We start from the raw sequence: 20,235 nt of genomic DNA, 5'->3' as shown, positions 1-20,235 counted from the left end.
TATTTGTGAAACTGGATTTATATATGCATCTGTTTTTAGATGTTAATGAAACTTTTAAATGGTAGCTCCTGGTAATGTCATGTCTCTTGCTTGCCAATTTTGAAGTGTCTTCAGTTAATGATTAATACAGAATTACAATTGTAAAGGGTTTTTTTTGTGTTTGTGTGTGGACACAGTTCAACAACTTGATATCTCTATTTTATTGTTAGTTTTTTTCCTGTTGTTCCCTGCTGCATTCACTGATGTATAAAGAGTTTTGATGCTTTTAGCTGTTATTTTTTAATGCAACACAACTTGTCACTTTAGTAGTGGGAAATGTAGCTGTGATCTCAGGCTTTCACCTTTATTCAGAATTAACTGGGGAACACCGATTGAAAGAGAACTATCTTCATTATCTTGATTTTACACTTACTGTTATTTTTTATTAAAAGGTTCTGTGGTCTGATTCTACAAGCTATTACACTATTGGATACTGAAAGGAAAATCACAAAAGGCGTTTGTTTTGCACCAAGGAAGGGAGTATATTGTGAAGGACCAAATGAATGCACCTTTGCAAATGTTCCTAAGCAGGGTGGTAACTTAACTAAGATCACTACACTTAAAAAAAAATCAAGCAACCTCACAAAAAAACCCTTTGAAACTGATGCACACCATACACTAATTAAATATGGATTTTTTTAAAAAAAGAATGCAAAACACAGGGAAGGAAAAATATACATTAACCCCCAGATGATTCAAGAACTTGCATCTTACATGTTATATATATCCTGCAGAAAGCACACATAAAGATAGGAGGGTTTTTTGTTTTTTTTAAATTAACCATCTGGGTGGCCCCCAAGTTTGATTTTTGTAAAATCTGGTTGCGCAGGCCTTTTGTTAATTGTGCAGTGTGAGTATAGCTCCCTCTTTTGGTTTTGGCCCAGAGTTGCATTCTCGGATGGTATTCTAGGGGTGTGCTTTGGGTGCTTTCCAGTGCAATCCACAAAACAAAGCAAAACCCTACTAAGCTCATTGACTTAGATGGAACTAGAAGGGTTTAATTGTGTTTAGGATTACACAGTTGCACCTTGTTTCATCGAAGGGTAGAAAGATGCAAAGGCCCTGGTATAGCTGTGTAGCTTTTACTGCAGTCAGGGATTTTTGCCCTGTAGTCCTTTATGGATGAGATGAGAGATTTGCACAGCTCCGTAAAGTTGGCACTTGCCTGCTTATCTGGGCAAGCAGAAATGGCAAGAACTTGAGTGACTGTGACCTGTCCTGGAGCGGGGGCGGGGAGAGAAAAGGTTGGGTGACTGCATTGCAAGGCAAAATGATCCCATGGGTAGGATAGAGCTTTTACAGCCGTTTCCCCTAAGCTGAGGAACTCTCTGCTCCAGGAAGCCCTCCTGGTCTGTACAAAGCGTCAGGATCAGAGTAGCCAACCTCCAGGTAGTAGCTGGAGATCACCCACTATTACAACTGATCTCCAACCGATAGGGAGAAAAAGGCTGTTTTGGCAATTGAACTCTATGGCATCGAGGTCCCTCCCTTCCCTCCTCAGGCTCTGCCCCCCAAATCTCTAGGTATTTCCCAACCCGGAGCTGGCAACCCTAGTCAGGATGCTGTAGTGGTTAGAGCAGACAGACAGGGCTTCCAATACTCTTCTTGCTATGAAACTCGCTGGGTGACAGTCGGTCAGTCCCTCTTGCAGCCTGATCTACCTCACAGGTTTGTTGGGAGAATACAGTGGGGAAGGGAGAACCAAGTATGCCACTTGAAGCTTCTCGGAGGAAAAGAACAATAGAAATGTACTAGATGGCGTTCTTCGCCTTCCAATGCTCTGCTAGAGCCTTTTTATTTCACAGGGCCTCGCGGAGGTGGATAATTTCCCCCTCTGTTTTTGTTCATTGCTGCTTTACTGTGGTTTTCTGCTGCTGTCTGTTTTATCATCTCCTGTTTTTTGTTTACTGGTTTCCACTAATGATTGTTGAGCGGCAGTCCCCCCCCCCCATTGTTGGATTCTATAACAATATCAGATCCAACTGTAAAACACTCAAATCACAGAATCTCACAACAATCACTAGTAAAAACCGTTAATAGTTTGCAAGCTGCTGCCTAGATTGCTATTCAGTTAGAAGAAATAAATACATCCCCAGCAAATCCCTGCCAAATTCAGTGGAAACAGAAGCAGCCGGGGCATTTGTTCATCTCAGGCTCTGAAATGGGGAGGTACAGATGCCGTCTCCGGCATGAACATCAGAGTAAGTAGAGAGGGAAATATTTTCTTATGCAAATGGAGGAGAAGAGAGAGGAAAATATTTTCTAAACACACTCTTCTAGAATATTGGACAGTACGGAGAAGGAGACGTCGATTCATTGTGAACAAGCCAGCGCAAGCCATTGCTCTCGGACCTTTAAAGGTGTCTTTTAAGTCTGCAAAATGTACAGAGCGATAGCTTTCTAAGTCCATGCACTTCAATGGAGCTAGGAGGGTGTAGCTCTGCTTTGGATGGCACTGTTAGTTCAAATCATTGGCCAGGTGAATCAACTGAAATCTTTTTGATTGATTGATAAGGTGCCCTTGATTTAACCAGGCAGCAGGTATTTTTAAAAAAATTCCTCGGTACAAGCATTTTTTTTACCAAATAAAATGCAAAGACTTCCACATCAACTTAAAAGAGGCCTCCCCTGTTGTCCGACACAAAGCAGGAAATGTCTTGTAAGATGGGGCTTTCTGGAACACTTTTGGTGTTTTTAAACAGCATGTGTTTGGGTATTTTCCTCCAGAACTTCTGTTTTTATCAATATGCATATGTATGCAAATTCAAGAGATTGCTGCTAGCAAGGGAGACAACTTTTGCACCTGTCTGATCATAGGAACCTTGAAAGGGCTCCCAAGGCAGGCTGTTGCTTGGGGGTGGGGGCTGGCCTTGCATTAATGCTAGCCTGTTCCCTCATGCTCAATGTTGGTCATTAACCATTTTAAAAATCCTAGTCTGGCTCCAAGAAGCAAAGAGTGGTTGATGGTTGGTTCCCCCCTCCTTTTGTCCTCACAACAACCCTGTGAGGTAAGTTTAGGTCAAAAACATATGGTCATCCAATGAGCTCCATGGCAGAGTCGAGGTTTGGATCAGATCTCTTTCTTCCCAGTTATGATACTCTAACCACTACACTATATCACCTCTCATTTATAGTAATATGTGGTGTAGTGTGGTATAGGGGTAAGAGTGGTTAGTAGGGCAACCAATGGGTGTCCAGGGGGGCAGGGACATGGGTGGAGGCACCATCAGGTGCTGGCATGATGTCACTTCTGGGGGACACCCAGAAATTATGTCATGCCTCTCTATGAATTGCCAGAAACTCTATGATAAAATTAGGAATTCGTAGAGCAGACTGACATCACTTCTGGGTTTTCCTAGAAACCCGTTGCTGATGGCTATTTTGTTTTACATTACTTTTCTCTCGCTGGCTGCAGAAATGGTGGCAGAAAACAGAAGAAGGGAACCTGGGAGCTCTAGTAGTTGGACTAGGATCTGGGAGACCAAGCTTCTTTGCCATAGAAGCTAATGGGTGCCCTTGGACCAGTAGCACACACTCACGGGGCCCAGGTTGTTGTGTGGATAAAATGGAACAGAGGAGAGCCCCTTGAAGCTTTGAAGCTTTCTACTGTTTGGGGAATTGAGGAGGGCCCAAGGTGCCTCAATCTCTTTGCTGCGACCATATCAGGTTAAATCCAAGTGCTTTGCCAACCCAGAGAGTGTCTCAGGCTGTCAGAATGTTTCCACAAGGAAGTAGTGGCATTGGTGGTGGATGGAGGCACAGAGGGTGATATTCCTTTACCATGGGGGTGGGGGGCTGGAACAGATATTCTCCATGTGCTGCTGCTCCCCCTGTTAATAACTCCTGCCATAAGTAAACACGGCTGACCTTTTTTGACAGTAGCTAATAACACTGGTGGGGGGGGACGACATCAACAGTGTTATAATTACCCTCCCAAAATATGGCCATGTGTAGGTGACCTTGCTTTAAGTCAAGGCTAGACTGAAAGCAGCAGCGTAGAAAGGAAGCGCCGGGCAGCTTTTAACCAAACCCCTGTGCAATCCATTTTTCCTGTCAGGATGTTATAATCCAAACAAACTCCTGGAAGGCTTCAAGGTTTGGGAGATTGCAGGTTAGGCAATCATCAACCCCTAGACATGGGTCTGGACCATTCACACATTGCATTCCCTAATTCCAGGGAGAAAGCTTAGTCCTCCTCTTTCTCTCTCTCTCCCCCTCAGCCGAGATTTTAGAAAGGAGCCTCCAGCCGACTGGCTTTTAATTATTGCTTTCGGTGGCTTCTTTTCTCAGGAGTCCATCCTTTGCCCAGATCCTTCTGTGACAGACTGTGTGGCGAGTGAAAGACACTCCAGTCTCCAAGGGAACTGCCAGAGCTGTGAGAAGCTACTTCTGCCACACCGGGGACTCTCTTTCGCTATTACTGTTTTCACAACCTTCGGCTTGATCTGCGCCTTGGGTGACAGGTGCTTGTTTAATTGGTTGCTGCTGACATTCCTTCAGGGATATCACAAATGAAGAGGCTGAGCTCAGAGACAGAATATTGCATGTCCTCGTTCAGGGCTTAGGTACAGGCCTGACAGTTGCCTTCCTTATTCCTTCTGGCCCCGCTCGAATGCATTTCCCGCACGCAGCGCTTGGGGGTGGGAAAGCAGCGGAATTGTATAAATCACACTGCCACTCATAAAAATGGTGTGATCACACAGGCCAAAGGTACCGGATTCAAACAGAGATCGGGGGTGGGCGGGTGGTGGCGGGGAGAAAGCCTCCTGAAGCAGAAGAGGCAAGCAGGCCTGCGTTTTCATTATGATTCCAATATAGGCGTTATCACAAAAGCTTGGCAGTTCCAATGACAAAGTGCTGTCACGGCATAAAGCATTTTAAGAAGTAATAAACCTCTCCTGAATACCAGGGTGAAGCATATTAGGATTCAATCCCTGAATTCATTAGCAAAATCAAATAGCGTATGGTGGGAATATATATTCAGAAATCTATTCAACGTAACTTGATTCTCCACTGACAGGAATAACCGCTGGCGAGCGGCTCTCTCCTTCTGTAGCTTTCCAGCCATCGCGCAGCCCACTCTGCCCTTTATGTTTCTAAGCCTGTAGATTTGCATATCATTTTAGATTTGCATATTTTAATTTTCAGGCTTGCTTGTATTTCACAGTTGACAGGTCTGTGTTGCTCCCCCCACACACACATACACACATTAGTCCTAGATACAGAAGTTAACAAAAGGCAGAGCAGAGACAAAATCCAGGAATCAAACATGGTTTATGTATAGTTGTTAACAGGGAGAGGTTCTGATGCTGGTGCCCATGTGGGTTACAAGGACTGAAGGCTAATGGGTTGTGCGGCTGGATGTGTTCTCCTTTAGCCTGGAGGCTGTTAGGCACGGCAAATGGGTTGTGGGAGGGCTTCGCTATGTTTGCACAGCACAGTTGGGTGTCCCTTTGCAAGCCTTCAAAAATATACTATGGGGCATTCAACTGGGCCATGGTGGAATTCTTGCTTGATGGATTCCTCAGGTGCAAACTACAACCCAGGGTTAAAAACACAAAGCAGGCGGGCTTTTTCTCCTCCCATTTCAGTTCACTGCTTCTAGAGCAGGCCTGATCCTGAACTATCACTTTTTTTAAGTTAAAAAAAAATGCTTGGCTCGCTAAACAATAACTCTCAATCAGTGGAGAGCAGTGGCCCGTGTACTATCTTTAAGCTCGGGGCTGCAAACTGGCCTGGAGAAAAATGTGCTATGAAGTAGAAGAGTGGGTTTTTATACCCTGCTTTTCTCTACTTTCAGGAATCTCAAAGTGGCTTACAAACAACATCCCCTTCCTCTCCCCACCTTGTGAGGCAGGTGAGGCTGAGAGAGTTCTGAGAGAACTGTGACTGCCCCAAGGTCACCCAGCAGGCTTCATGTGGAGGAGTGGGGAATCAAACCCAGTTTTCCAGATTAGAGTCTGCCGCTCTTAACCAAGACACCATGCTGCCTCATTTAATAGAGGCTTAATGGGCTGTTATTTACCGGGTGATATTATTTACCTTTATGTCATTAAAAGCTTCAACTTCCAATTTCTATACACTGAGGGATAGGACATTTTTCTCTAGGCCTGTTGGCAACGGAACCTTCCTCCAAGTTAAGGGTGTCTTAACTTGGCATTTCACACTTCACCACTTTGAAGAAGAAGAGTTGGGTTTTATATACTGACTTTCTCTAACACTTAAGGAAGAATCAGACCGGCTTATCATTTCTTTCCCTTCCCCTCCCCACAACAGACACCCTGTGAGGTAGGTGAGGCTGAGAGAATGTGACTAGCCCAAGGTTACCCAGCTGGCTTCATGTGTAGGAGTGGGGAATCAAACCCAGTCCTCCAGATCAGAGTCCACCACTCCAAACCACCGCTCTTAACCACTACACCACACTGAACTCCCTTCTCTTACCAAATTATGTCCTCCTCAGGCTCTGCCCCCAAATCTCCAGGAATTTCCCTGCCCAGCACTGGAAACCCTATTTCATGGCTTGCCCCAAAGAATCCCAGGAATTGTAGTTTAAGTGTTTGACACATCTCTGCAAGAGAGTCCTAAACCTCTTGCCCAATAGGGTTGCCAACTTCCATGTAGTAGCTGGAGATCTCCCACTATTACAACTGATCTCCAGCCGATAGAGGTCAGTTCACCTGGAGAAAATGGCCGCTTTGGCGATTGGACTCTATGGCATTGAAGTCCCTGCCCTCCTAAATCTTTCCCCCAAAAAACTCCCGCCAGTGGCAAAGAGGGACCTGGCAACCCTATCGCCCAATGATATTTCCCAAGGTTGTCTAGGAAGAAGGAATAGCTGTTGAACCAGTTCAATTCAGTAGTGAAGGTATCCCCTAACTACCAATTCTTCCAGCTCTTTGTTGTACATGATAGGAGATCAAGAGAGATAAAATAATTCTTAAAAGTAAACAATGAGCTAGACCAGTTTGGAAGCCATTGTCCCTGCCTTTAAAGTAAAGAATGTGCCATTCCAAATATCTACTTTGACACAGCAATGATAATGGAAACGGTTCTGTGTTAGAAGAGGAACAATGCCCCACAGTCCCCACTCTGCAAAGCCACACTGTAACATGATTCAGGGTCTGTCCTGTTTCTTTTCTGCAATGACTCTGGGAAAAGCACAAGGCTTATCGCTTCTCCTGCTCTGCCACACTGTGAAACCAGACACCCTTAGAAGGGGCCCCAGGACAAAGAATGGAAAGATTAATAAGAATATTGCTCAGCATTCAGGGTGTAGTCATGGGTTACCTTGCTATCGGCTCGCGTTACCTTTGAGCTTTCAGAAAGACCCCGTTTTCAGCAATAGTAGCTCAGCTTTTATGCGGATAAAAGTGAGGCTTTGAAAAGGCCTTGGGAAAAGTTCGCGTTTGCTGTTGTTTTCCTCTCAGAGGCTTAAAAAAATGAGTGAAAAACCACGTATTACAAACCCATCTGAGCCTGTTCTTAGAGTTATGTACTAAGTGCTATTAAGGCTTTTAAAATACATCCCAATAACCACAGAGAGAGAAATAATCATATGTGGTCTAGAACACATGTATGGAAGATAATTTCAGAGGGCGGCCATGTTGGTCTACACAGATATCCGATGAAGGAAACTTTGTTTCTCAAAAGCTTATACCACAAAAATCTTGTTGGTCTCTAAGGTACTACTGGACTAGAATCTAGCTCATGTATGGAAGAACATCACACACTCACAAACACTAACAGCCCATTCCTGAGATGTCAGCGGCCAGAGATGGTGGGGAGGAGGCGCCGCTGCGGTGCCTCCTTACCCATTTCGCAGCCGCCAAAATCTCGAAAAAAGCCTTTAAAAGGCTTTTTCTTTTTTAAATGGGGCTTTTCGGAAACAACGAGGCTGTGCGTAACGGGGTGAAAGGGGACAGGAGGCTGCCTACAGGCAGCCCTGCTCCCAGGAACACCCCAGGAATGCCCCCTGGGATGTCATAACACCCCCCGGAACGCCGGCGTTGGGGCTTCTAGGGAGAATTCAGGCTTGATTTGATCAACAACCCACTTAACAGCAACTCTCTCCTTTACTCACACTGTAGAAAATCAATCACACACACACACAAGATAGCAGTTGCAAAGTGACAGCAAAGCAAGCAACAGAAGAACCCATAAAGACACCCAGCAGGCTCAAATAGAGTCCTTCACGTGGGCAATGAAATGGCAGCACTCTTCCTCCTTATATGAATTTGAGAAAGTGCCATGACTGGTGGAAAAACTGAGTTCAAAAATCTATCAGTGCAATCCTCTTATGGTGGAATTTACATTATCTCCTGACATTCTCTTTTCCCTCCCATTTCCCTCATAGAACTGAAATAAACATCAGCAAGTTCCCAGAATGTTGAGTATTCTTAGTCTTTCCAATTTATTTCCAAAGGTCAGTAATGTACTTAATTGATGCAAGAACTATGCTGAACTATTGAACTGTTGAACTCAGCTGTGCTTAACTGTGTTGAGCTTGAGGCTCTGCTCCAGGCTCCGTCGTCTGTTTCTCCTATTGGACAGTGGACTTTGGCCATCCAACCACGGACTGGGGGTTGTGGTGGCTCCGAGTGGTTGGGAACTGTATATAAGTCGGGGTGTTTTGCAGTTAAGTTAGTTCTCTCTTCCCTGTTAACTGAATAAAGCGGTTGCTGTTGGAACTCTGTCTCCCGCCTCATGTGTAACCTACGCATACATAATAGGTTATTAACTGTTTAATCTGGATTCAGTACATCAATGAGCAATGTGTATCTGGGTTGAGTTTTGGTTAGCATTTGACCGAACGTCCTTTGCAGGATGGACTATGTGGTCATTATCCCACTTGGTAGGGGAAAAAGATGTCCCGCTTGGCTGTCTACACAGTGTACAGATAGTACATAGAACAGTGATGGCGAACCTTTTAGAGACCGAGTACCCAAACTGCAACCCAAAACCCACTTATTTATCGCAAAGTGCCAACACTGCAATTTAACCTGAATACCAATCCCCTCTTAAAGGCATCTAGGCTAGATGCCATCACCACATCCCGTGTCAAGGAGTTCCACAGGTTAATTACATGCTGGGTAAGTGGGTGTTCCTCTGAAAGGTGATTTCACTGAAAGGGGTTTCACTGAAAGGTGGGAGGCGCCGCAAAGCCCGCGCAGTGGCCCGAACGCTCTGCTCCCCTCCAGCTATGCCACGCTGTGAGCTATGCTCCCCTCCAACCTAGCTCCTCTCCAACCCCACCACGGGAATCACCTTCGCCACAGACTCAACAGGCTGCTGTCCGCGCCGCACCCTCATCCCCATGTGAGCTGCCCGGCATGTGAGCCGCCCTGCTGCATGTGACAGGGGAGGGAGGAAGTGCTCCCATTGGGCTGCTGGGCAGAGGGGTGGGTGATGTGAGAAATGCCCCCAGGCGCGCGTGGAGAGGGGGAGGGGAGCAGCCCGGCCCCGCGTCCCTCTGGATTTCTAGTAACGAACTCAGGTGAACTCTGTGCTGGGGCGATGGCACGCGTGCCCACAGAGAGGGCTCTGAGTGCCCCCTCTGGCACATGTGCCATAGGTTCGCCACCAGTGATCTGTGAGATAAGGAAAAAGGCTTTATAGCCTGAGGGCTGTTTTGAAGGGTCAACATTTCACATTTCAGTGGGTTGGAGAGAGATTCTCTTCTTGGCTCAAAGACCCATTCTTGAACATAGATTAATTCTGGTTTTTTATTTAAAAATCCTTGTATTTTAAGAGCATATTCTAGTTTTCTACCTCATAATAACCATAGCAGGTTATTGATCTATCACCAATTTTAAAAATTGAAAAAAAGAGCTTTGTGCCTTGAGCATGCATATCCAAATACAGAGATACAGTTAATGGTTTAAAACAGCAGCCACACTCCAGCATGGTTATAGTGGTTTGAATGTCAGACTAGGATCTGGGACGCCCAGGTTAGAACCACTTCTCTGCCACAGAAACTCAATGGGTGACCTAGGACCAATCACACTTTTTTCCCAGCCTATCTTCCCTCACAGGCTGTGAGGATAAAATGGCAAAGGGGAGAATGATATTGTAAGCTGCTTTAGACCCTCATCGGGGACAAAAGTGAGCAATAAGTATTTAAATAAGTAAAATCCCAAATACAGGTTGTTCCTGAGGAACATAACTGTGGTCTCTCCTGCCCAGTCGGTTTGCTTTTTCACATTTTACTGCCTCTAGCTTAAAAATACTCTGCACCTGTGTAAAAGGAGGGAGGTAAAGTAGTTCAGACAGAAAACTACATCTAAAATATTTCACCCAGGTCGGAATTTAAAAGCTTATCATTTTAAAATAGTGCTGGCATGTATGTAGATTCCCTGGCTTGGAAATACAAGACAGTTTCTTCAGAGTTAATAAACAGCTTGATACAGCTGTGGGCTGTGAATGGTTTTGCTCATATAAACCAGAATGAATTTTCTCAAAACTGACTGTTTACCCATAGGAAATGGAAATCTGGATTTACCACATTTATGTTTATTCTTCATATACTCAGAGAGAGAGAAACAAAAGTCCTGGGAAGCTGCCATTTTTGTTCTGCTGGTCCCAGACATATGACTGATTTCTGCAGAGGGATTTATTCTGCAGCTGGTTGGCAAAGTTTGAAATCCCCTCCCCTTACTATCAACTCAGTCCTGTCCTGAATGGCCCAGGCTAGCCCAATCTCATCAGATCTTGGAAGCTAAGCTGGGTCAGCCCTGGTTAGTATTTGGATAGGAGACTATCAAGGATTTCCAGGAAGGCACAGAACCCCTCTATTCTTGAAAACCCTATAGGGTCGCCATATGTCAGCTGCTACTTGACGACACTTTACACACACACGTACACACATTGTCAACTTGCAAATACCAGTTAGTTGCATTGCAGCCAACTTCTTTTCAGCAAGACTCTGGAATGTATAGATGACTTCGTCTTCTTAAAGAGGCATGGATTGTGACTGTCTTCCCCAGAAATCATTGCAGGCAAAGAGCCTTGTGATGTTGTATGTACCTTGGATTAGAAAGATCTGGTTTCAAGTGCTTGGTCTGCATAAACCTCTTCTGAACCACATCCTCACATCATTTATTTATTTAAGTACATTTTTATCCCACCCTTCCTTCAAGGAGCTCAGAGTGGTGTACTTTATTTTCCTCTTCTCCCGTTTATCTTCAATATAACCCTGTGAGGTAGGTTAGTCTGAGAGAGTGACTTGCCCAACATCACCCAATGAGCTTCATGGCAGAGTAGGGATTTGAACCCAGGTTTCTCAGGTCCTAGTTCAGCCACTCTTAAGTACTATACCCCACTGGATTTTTCTGGGAGGCTGTTGTGCAAACATGGGTTAATATGCATTAACATAATATTAAAAGTAGTTGAGTGGACTCAATTTGTTCTTATATTTTGTGATTACTGCAGGCAGTCTGATGCCAAAATAGCGAATCTTACGTGCCAAGGTACTAGGAATAATCATGATTTATTTATTCCTTCATTTACTTTATTGATACTTTGTCTTTCTCCCCAATGGGGACTCAAAGCGGCTGACACCATCCTCTCTATTTTATCCTCACAGATTAGGCTAAGAGTGGGTGACTGGCCCAAGGTCACCCAGCAAGCTTCCAAGGGCGAAAACGCACGGTCGCTTTAGCCTTCTTTATTCCCTGTTTGAGCCAGGATTCAGCCAGGATCGAACGCATGCGTTTCACTGGACGTGCGTTTGATCCTGGCTGAATCCTGGCTGAAACAGGGAATAAGGGAGACTAAACGACCAAGCGTTTTCGCCCCATGACGGAGCAGGGATTCAAATCTGCATCTCCCAGGTCCTAGTCAATTTGTCTATGAAAATTTAAAATTCCTACCTTCCAAAAACAAGCTCTTCGAGGCGGTTCACAAAAGTAAAACACAGTTATCAGATGCGGCTTGTTAATAAACTTGCAGCCTGTTAATTCAACCCGTTCCATTTGCCAGCTCTCATTTTTCTCCCTCCACTTCTGCTGCAGGGACAAATTTCTGAGGATGGGTTTCTGTTTCTCCTGGTCTGTTTTCTATGTTCTACAGTTTGAAATGCAAGCTGTCTGCTGGCTCTCTTGCTTTGAAAAGTGAGAACATGGAGGATAGTCTTGTGATAGTTATGTTTATAATTCTTCCCTGCCTTGCGCTGAATTGTCATAAAGATGAGAAGCACATGTTCTGCGCATTGGGTATAGAAAACATAAGGCTAGTAGCCGGAATAGGGTTGTAAGGAAAATAAACTCTAACTGCAGCGTTTCCAGTGGACCGAGCAGAGCGCGCGTCTCATCCATCTTTTGTTCTCAGATCCTTAGCAAACAAGGAAGCATGCGGGCCTCTTGTGTTTCAAGGAAGAGCGCATAAAACGGCACATGTGCCTCATGTGGTTACACTCTCATTCTGGAGGAGAAGTATCTCATTGCTAGACGCTGTGGCCCAATTTAAATGTAAGGCTGATCAGGCAGGAGAGTTGGCACGGGCTCCGCTTCTCGTTTCAATCCAGGTGAAGCAGCTACCCATGCTCTGCGTTCCGAGATCCGTAGCTCTTGCTGGCACTGTGCCAGTGAGCACTTCAAGCTGCTTTGCATGGATCGCAGCACAGCTGAAGTAAGACATGGGCCTGCGCAAAGTCACAAGGGAAGGTCTCTGCCTCACCAGCCTCCCACTTAAATCAGCTGTTCGCCCATGGCCAGCAGGAAACCTCAATGTGGCAGCTTTCCCTGAGCTGCCCCTTGCAGCAAGACATCGTGGGACAAATTTGCAAGCTACAGACTGCTTTTAAGCACTTCCACCCTGGAGCTTGTGAGCCAGGACCCTGGACTTCCACCCAAATGGCCGTGAACCCCTGCAACTTGTTGGTGAAAATAAGAACATAAGAAGAGCCCTGCTGGATCAGACCAGGGGTCCATCTAGTCCAGCATCCTGTCTCAAACAGTGGCCAACCAGCTCCTCTGGAGGTCCAACAACAGGGAATAGAGGCTGAGGCCTTACCCTGATGTTGCCTCCGGGCACTGGGATTCAGAGGTTCACTGCCTCTGAATGGGGAGGTTCCCTTTAGTCACCATGGCTAGTAGCCACTGAGAGACCTCTCCTCCATGAATCTGTCGAATCCCCTTTTAAAGCTGTCTATGGGGGTCACCATAAGTCGGCTGCGACTTGACGGCACTTTACACACACACATGCCTGCGGCCATCACTACATCCTCTGGCGGTGAATTCCATATTTTAATCACTCTCTGTGTAAAGAAGTATTTCCTTTTGCCCATCCTGAAGGGTGAAGACTTAAGTATCACAGAAATGCTATGCTTCATGCAGATGGTGATATTCCTCCTTCACACTGCCACAGGTGTCAAATTGCTTCTTTTCAGCCGTAACACAGCTGGTGTCTGGTTTCACCTGCAAGCATTCATCTTGCAAGATGGGCTTGAGCAAGTGGTGGATTCTCAGCTTAACATACCTCACAGGGTTGTTGTGAGGCTAAAACACTGCTCTGAGCACCTTGAACAACTGTAACACACAAATATGCAAGTCTCCAGAAGATATTAGAAAGCTATTGGCCCAAATTTGTCTGATTCAAAGAAACAACACTGTGTTGTCTGGATTAATAGGTTTTATTTCAACTTTCACTGACCTTTCTCATTATTTTTTCTCTCCTTATCTCCCCCTTCCTGAGATAATGTAAAGACTTTATATGCTTACACACACACAGTTGTGTATGCGATGACAAGTGATATGCTTGACTTCACATATAGGTCAACTCAGCTTGCTGAAGGTATACACCAGACACCTACTACCAAAACATCCTAACTTTTGATCTAAGTGCACTCAGCCATCTGTGGCTATATCGTGAGAAATCTTAGGTGTGACTAGGATTGTTGTCCGGCTTTGTGCTTAAAATCATCTGAAAAGCACCTTTTAGCTGATCCGCTTTCTTAATATTATTCAGTGGCCCATTGCGTACATTTCCCAAAAAGAATTAAGCTGCCGTCTGAGTTGGAAGGTCACACCTGGAAGCCATCCATCATGGGCCTGCTACGCTGGAAATGCTGCTGCTGCCTGCTTAGCCAATCACTGACCACAGTGGGGTGAGCCCTTCAGAAAAGCTTGAAGCTGCTTTGACGTCTTGGTTGGTTTTCCTGGGTGGCCTGGATCTTTCATCTGAATGTAAAACCTATGGCTGCTGAAGTGAAAAGGCCTTTCAGCTAAGGAAGGAGACACTTTCACACATGCCGAATAATGCACTTTCAATCTGCTTTCAATGTACTTTGAAGCTGGATTGTACTGTGTGAAATGTCAAAATCCACTTGCAAACAATCATTAAAGTGGATTGAAAGTGGATTGAAAGTGCGTTGTTTTGCATGTGTGAAAGTGCTCACAGTGGACTCACAGTTGCTCTGTGGAGGAAGCTACATTGGGGGATATTTAGAATCAGTTTTGCCCCTGAGCAATTTAGCCCCAAAAACCAGCTTCAAGGGAAAGAGGTGATGTAAATCAGGGCCACAGTACTGGGGAAGGTGGCTTTACTTTCCCTACTTGTACCATTTCCCTAATGAAGTATGTTCCCCCATACTGCTTTTAGTCCCAGTAGGGAAAAAAACCCAAGATAGACATAATACAGACAGTTAAGTCTCCCCTCTCCAGAGCCATGTCCAAAATCCACATTGCCCCTCCCTTTTGCTGCTAAATAAAACCTTCATAGATCCAGTCAAGTGTCCTTTGGCCCTGTGTCGTTTGTACCTTGTAATGATACCCTTCATGTCTTATGTGACATGTGCTATGGTTGCCAGCCACTGGGAGGGCAAGAGAGGGGCAAGGATGGGGGGAAATGACATCATGTCAATGACACAATGTCAATATCAGGAAGTGCTGTCACGTGGCTCACAAGATACCAACATGACATTCTAGGATTTGGACAAAACTCTATGGTAAAACCATTTGTTCTCTGGAAGTGAAGTCATGACGTTGGCCCAGCTCTGACTTTCCCACCCTGCTGTGGCAGTGGGCAACAAAGAGGGATGCCAGAAAGTCTCCCAACCTGGTCTTCCTAGAAAACACCCTTAGGAGCTATTACTTTTACTGGCTTTAAAAGTTACTGAAAATAAAATTTGATGAACATCTTTAGAATGTTATTATTTATTTATCCACTCAGGTATGGGAATAATGATTCCACAGCAGTAATGGCCAGCTTCCTATGCAAGGTGCCACAAACCAAGTCAAATACCAGTTCTCCAGATCCCATAAAGACTTGTCCAGGCCCACAAACAAATGATCACATCCTTTGCATAAATCATGTGTATTATTTCTGAAGCCCTGACCTGGATGGCCCAGGCTAGCCTGATCTCGTCAGACCTCAGAAGCTAAGCAGGGTCAGCCCTGGTTAGTATTTGGATGGGAGACCACCAAGGAAGACCAGGGTTGCTGTGCAGAGGAAGGCACTGGCAAACCACCTCTGTTAGTCTCTTGCCATGAAAACCCCAAAAAGGGGTCGCCATAAGTCAGCTGCGACTTGACGGCACTTTACACACACACACACATTATTTCTGAAATTACATAAACATATATTTAGAAATGACTTTCTGGTCTGGACTGGGGCTTCCTGAACTATCAAGTCCTGGGGGGTTGACTATTTCTTCCTAAACTACCCTGGCCTTATCATCCTTGGACTCTGAGTAGCATTGCCAGGTCCCTCTTCACCACCATTGGGAGATTTCTGGAGTGGAGCCTGAGGGGGGGTTTGGGGGATGGAGGGACTTCAATGCCATGGAGTCCAATTGCCAAAGCGGCCATTTTCTCCTGGTGAACCGATTGCTATCAGCTGGAGATCAGCTGTAATAGCAGGAGACTCCAGCTATTACCTGGAGCTTGGCAGCCCTAAGCCATTGCCAAACCAGTCATACAGTGGGCTGTTTAATAAATGCTTTTCCAGCAGACTGAAAAATAAACAAATGTCAGGTATCAAAGTGGAAACCATCAGGAAAGGAACTCTTGCCAAGACAAGGGCATTTGGAAAAGTACAACAATCTAATTATGAGATGCAGACAACTGATGCAACTTCATCTCTGTAAATGACTTCCTAATTCTTCTGCTTAGGATACACTCAATGCAATCTTGAAATGCAATCCATGTGAAATTCAGTCTAGCATGTGGGAGAAATAGCTGAGCGGTTTGTTCTTCTGGGGGAGGTCACTTCCCCCCCCACCTCTTGGTGATCGAAAGCAAGCAAGCTGTCAGACTCATGTAATTCTTATATTTGTCTTTGGTTCACCTTACATTTGCCGCCATGACAGTAGGACCAAGAATATATGTCCCACTCAGATATTTGCTGGAAACTCCATAGCAGTTCTTCTAAATCAGATTTGAGTGGGCCTTCAACACATTACATTTATTTTGTTATTTTTATTCATTTAATAAATGTATACTTTGCCTTTTATAGCCTTGCTCAGGGAGGCTTCCAATAACCAAAAAAAAAAAAAAGGAAAAAAAAGGAATAGAAATATAAAGAAAGCAAATATCTCTAAAATCAGCAATCTAGAAAAGCAGTTATTTAAATGAGCAGTCAGCAGTAATCTAAACATACAATTAAAATAGCAATAAACATTAAAATATGGTAAAAATATCTCAGATCCCAAAATCCACAAGGTTGCCGACTGGGAAATTCCTAGATCATAACTCAAAAGATAGCCCTAGTTTTCCTGGTGTCTTCAGTTTCATGCACTAGATGTCTTCTAGTATATATATGTACCAGTCACATCCTTCATTGTTTCTCAGCTTTTCGGGCTCCACTTGATACTACTGTGTTAATGCATGCTGTCTCCTTGCATTATTATTTTTGAAATAACTTTACCAAGATGTGAGAGATTTCATGAGGGGAGAGGAATATAAGACTGGCCTGCAGCTAACAATTTTTTTTGCCTGAATCTAAACAGAACAATCCAAACAGAAAGAAGGTGGAAGTGCTCACCTATATTTAGAAAAAAACAAATGCTATAAGCAACCTTCTGATGCTTCTTGACTGGCATCACGTTGCTTCCACACAGGGATTTCGTCCTGTGCAATTGACTGGATGCCCATGATTTTGCAGGATCTTCCACACAACATTATGCTTATTCTAAGCATGACTTTGGGGAGGGGGGGCTATTCTCCCCTTTGAGTTGGAGCAAAGAAAACCCCAACCTCTTTGCACACAAAGGGGAATGTGGGATGGCAGTGGGCAGAGCGACTTTCTGGTTGCTGATTTTGCAACAAGCCTGGGGGCGGGGGGCAGAGCTAAGTGTGGCCTTCAAGATGGCAGAACTAGGCTCCACATGCCCCCCAGGCCATTTAGTGGCTTTCCCCCCTTTCTTGGCTGTGCCACAGTGCTGCTGTGAAGGGAGTAAGATGGATTCTGACTTTAGTTAAGACTCTACTACATTCATTTCTGATCCCTTGTACTGACCTGTCAGAAAGCTAAGATAAACTATTAATATATGCCAGCTTCTCTCTCTCTCTCTCGCGCACACACACCTGAAGCTAGCACAGGAGAAATCCTTGACTATCCAGTCAGAGAATCAAGGTTACCCACTTCTCCCCAACATGTTTTGCTGGTCCTTATATACAGTACATCCCCTAATTTGATCTTTTGTTAACTCTACACAATAGTAATAGTCTAATTGGTATTCACACTAACTCAAATTATAGGTCTGAATGCAGCATGTGGCTGCTTATGCCAGCACCAATATTATTTATGCACTGTTTAAAAGAAAATAAGAAACTATTGATTTTTGTACAATAGAGTGAATACTGGTAGTCACTCTGACATTCATATTGGATTGCCTTGTTTTTTAAAATACATTTGAGAATGCCAGACAGAAATTGTATAGCTTCCACATGTGTTTCATCCAACTCTAAAAGTGGGGGGGGGAGCAATAACCAACACTCCAAATCTTTGTATTGAAAAAGATTTATGGACTATAATTCATATCTTTGTTTCCTGGTGAGAGAAAAAAAGTTCCAGTGGGCTAAATTTGTGCCCAATTTAGTTTGCATACAGCAATTAAACATCCTGAATCAAAAAATATTTACATAGAAGTGGGCTTATTCACACAGCTATATGATTGTTCAATTGCCACTAAGTACTCACATAGTGTTTCTCTTGCCAATTGGATATGGTTGAAACAGTAGACCATGTGTTATTGTATTATCCTTTGTATATGAACCTTGTCTATACATAACTCTAATCTTATCCAATTTTCCAGACAGACCTGATAAATTTTATATTTCCTCTAAGGTGGCCAAATTTTGCACCTTGGCCTGTTCAACAAGGAAGCACCTGGTGAAGTCTTTTTATTAATCATGTCTGTACTACTGAAATCAGCCTACTATGTGGCTTCGAAATTGTATTGTATGTAGAGGTGCTGACGATTCTGTGTCAATCTTGGCTGATGCATGATCGTAACAAATAAAGATTGTTTGAATTGCCCCCAAGAAAGCCATCCTCGTATTGACCCTCCATTATGTCACCCGGTAACAAAACTGGCTATGTGTATTTTCAGTCATATGAAAGATTCATTTTCCACACCTTACCACAGCTGTGTATTATTTTCAGTTCTAGGGAAGTTCCAAGAAAGAGTGTAATTTCAGAGATACTTATATGTGGGCTACAGGCAGGCAATGGAAAACTACCTCTGAACGTCTCTTGCCTTGAAACCCCTACAGGGTCACCATAAGTCATCCATGATTTGACAGCACTTTCCACCACCCTGATTGTGTTGCTTAATATGGAGCTGCCTTATACTGAATCAGACCATTGGTCCATTATACTCAGTATTGCCAACTCAGACTGGCAGTGGTTCTCCAGGATTTCAAGTGTAGGTCTTTCAGGGCACTACTACCTGATCTTTTTAACTGGTGATGCCAGGGATTGAAGCTGGTACCTTCTGCATGCCAAGCTCATGCTGTACCATGCAGACATAGCCCATCCCCTTCCTCAAACAAAATGCTGACAATGAACAGCCCATTCCTGAGCTGAAAGGGCGTAAGTCCACAGGAGGTACGCCAGGGCCCATGCCGGCATCTGGGCTGCTTGCGCCGGCACCTGTGCTACTTGCTCCAAGAGTGGCACAGACGCTGGCATTGGGGCACTCATGCCAGCTTCCCTGCGCTACCGGCTCGGCTTCCTGCCGGCTTCCTGACATCGCACCTTTGTGCGCCATCATCCCAGGGGGCGTACCAGGGGCGGAGCCACCTTTAGGAGGCTTCCTAACCCTTCAGGATGGGAATGCCCCTTTGCCCTTACCTGGAGCTACACCACCTTTTTAGGTGGCGTATCCCCGTGGAACCCTATGGAGCAGTTCCTCTGGGCTCACAGGTAAGGGCAAAGTGCCGGCTTCGGGGTGTGTGTGTGCGAATCCTCATTTGGAGGCGGCGTGCTGCTCTGCCTCGAGCCACCGGCTCAGCCCTCCTCCTCAGGAATGGGCTGCTAGAGTGTAATCCAAAAACACTTTCCTGGGAGCAAGGACCATTGAGTAGACTTCTGAGTAGACCTGCTTTGGATTGCACTGCAGGCATACAGATTTCCAACTGCAGGGGTTCCTCAAACCGCCAGTGCAGATGTAACTACAGAAGCAGCCCGATTGGTGGGAAGAGATATTCCATCCTATTACGCAGCCTGTCAGTTGCTTTCCCATTATATAATCTTCCATATATCATGGTTTTGGACTGTGAAAATATAGGTAAGCCTCTGGTAATTTATGTGCATTTTGAATGTGCTCATTTCCACGCAGCTGGAGTCCCTTGCCTCCTGGTTGTTCCTAAGAACTATGAAGGTGTTGCTACCTTGCTTTTCAGTAGGATTTTTTTGTTATTTCTTCTTCATGGATACAAATTACTGGAAAATTCCTCTACACAAATCATATACAATCCAGCCGTGCCAATTCAAACAGCCATTTCAAGGTTGCTTGCACAGGAGAACTTTCTAGTAGATATTTAGCTATGCAGTCAACATTCAGCTCTTCTAAGCATTTGCATTTTATAGGTGATATGCATGTTTGCTTAAATCTTCCTAACTGAAGGTGATGAAATTTAAAAGTACATAATTTTGGCAGGATCACGCTTAAGATTTCCCTCCACCCACCCTACCCGAAGGAAGCATAGAGCACAAATAAAGGGAGGGGCGGATCTGCAAAGAATATATGCAATTAAG

The sequence above is a fragment of the Euleptes europaea genome, chromosome 11 (assembly GCF_029931775.1).
Source record: "Euleptes europaea isolate rEulEur1 chromosome 11, rEulEur1.hap1, whole genome shotgun sequence".
NCBI lineage: Eukaryota > Metazoa > Chordata > Lepidosauria > Squamata > Sphaerodactylidae > Euleptes > Euleptes europaea.
The sequence above is the reverse complement of the archived record's forward strand: the minus strand, read 5'-3'. Positions refer to the sequence as shown.